This window comes from Orycteropus afer, unplaced genomic scaffold, assembly GCF_000298275.1.
Source record: "Orycteropus afer afer isolate SDZICR_OR568_19922 unplaced genomic scaffold, OryAfe1.0 scaffold00154, whole genome shotgun sequence".
Lineage (NCBI taxonomy): Eukaryota > Metazoa > Chordata > Mammalia > Tubulidentata > Orycteropodidae > Orycteropus > Orycteropus afer.
The window spans coordinates 4,534,194-4,536,374 of record NW_006921741.1 but is presented as its reverse complement, the minus strand read 5'-3'; positions in this window follow the sequence as shown (position 1 = coordinate 4,536,374).

Below are 2,181 nucleotides of genomic sequence, written 5' to 3'. Positions count from 1 at the left end.
TGCCTCAGAAACAACAGAGCATCACAGTCCACAAAATGAAACAAGATAAAGCAGGAAAAACAGGGACCAGGATACAGACCCAAAACATATCCCTGAGGAAGATGCAGCATTGGAACTCCCTGATAAGGAATTCAAAAGAATTATATTTAGGTACCTTCAACAAATTGAGAGACAGATCAAGGAAAACACTGACAAAACTGAGGAAAACACAGAGAAAACCCTAGAACAATTTCAAAAGACAATACAAGAATAAAGTGAGAAAATAAATGAAAAATTAGAAATGATACAAAATATACACACAAAAATCCAGAAGACTAATACTAAATTTTCAGAAATAGATAACACATTGACAGGGCAAAGAAGTAGAATTGAATCAATGGAAGACAGAATTAGTGAGATTGAAGGAAAATACCTTGATACTTCTTTGGAAAAGGATCAATCAGAAAAAAAGATGAAAACAAACTGAAGAAAGCCTGAGGTTCATGTGGGATACCATTAAAAGAAAAAATCTAGGTGTAATCAGAATTCCAGAACAGGAAGGGAAAAATAAAATCACAGAGAAAATTGTCAAAGATTTGTTGGAAAAGAATTTTCCTGGTAAGATGAAAGATGAGAATATATCCATTCAAGAAGTCCAATGAACCCCAAACAGGATAGACCCCAAAAGAAAATCACCAAGACATATCATCATCAAACTCACCAAAACCAAAGACAAGGAAAGAATCCTGAAAGCAGCATAGGAGAAATGAAAAGTTACCTACAAGGGGCAACCAATAAGAATAAGCTCAGATTTCTCAGCAGAAACCATGAGGGCAAGAAGGCAATGGGATTGTGTATGTAAAACCCTGAAAGGAAAATTTCCAACCAAGAATTATGTACTCAACAAAACTTTCCCTCAATATGGTGGTGAAATTAGGACATTTCCAGATAAGCAGAAATTAAGGGAATTTGTTAAAACTAGATCAACCTTGCAAGAGATGCTAAAAGGAGTCCTTTGGACAGGGAAACAACAACAGCATATGACAACCGATCATTAACACATGATGGCATAACCCAGAAAACCAACCCAGCTATGGAAGTATCCAAAGTAAATAAGCCCACAAGATTGTAAACAGGGAACCAGAGGCATCAATTGACAGATGAGGACAACTACAAACCAAAAAGGGAAAAAACTGTGTCATTAGAGAACTTCTAGATGGTAGGGATGTCAAGACAACTACAAGATAGAACAGATTGTTCTAAACTTGAGAAGAAAACTTTAAATCACAGGGTAACCTCAAAGAAAAATGATAAACCTTCACATCAAAATAAAAAAGAGGACCAGCACAAATATTTATCAAATACTAAAACAATAGCAACAAAGGAAGTGATAACATGATTCATAAACAAAACAAGCTCAGCACAGAAAATTATATGGAACAAAGAAATCGACACCATGAAAAAGCACATAACAAAATGATAGCAACAAATTCATACTTTTCAATAATTATGTATCTGGCCAGGGACTTATATCTAAGTTTTATAGAAAACACCAATGCCTCAACAGCAAAGGAATTAACAATCCAATAGAAAAATGGGCAGAAGACATGCATAGACACTTCACCAAGGAGGATATTCAGGAGGCCAGCAAACATATGAAGAGATGCTCACGATCACTGTCCATCAGAAAGAAGCAAATCAAAACAACAATGAAATACCATCTAACCCCAGCACTTATGGCAAGGTTCAGCAAGACAGAAAATAACAAATGCTGGTGGGGATGTGGAGAGACTGGGACTCTCATTCACTGCTGGTGTGACTGTGAAGTGATACAACCACTGTGGAAAGCAGTATGGTGATTCCTTAGAATGCTGGAATTGCAGATACCGTTTGATCCAGCAATCCCATTACTAGATATATATCCTAAAGAGGTGAGAGCCGAGACAGGAACAGATATATGCACACCCATGTTCATCACAGCACTATTTACAATAGCAAAAAGATGGGAATAACCTACCTGCCCATCAACAGACCAAACTATGGTACATACACACAATGGAATGCTATGCAGCACTAAAGAATAATGTAGAGTCTGCAAAACAGCACATAACATGGATGAACTTGGAGGACATTATGCTGAGTAAAATAAGTCAATCACAGAAGGACAAATATAGTATTAGTTCATTATTGTAAAAAGTCAAG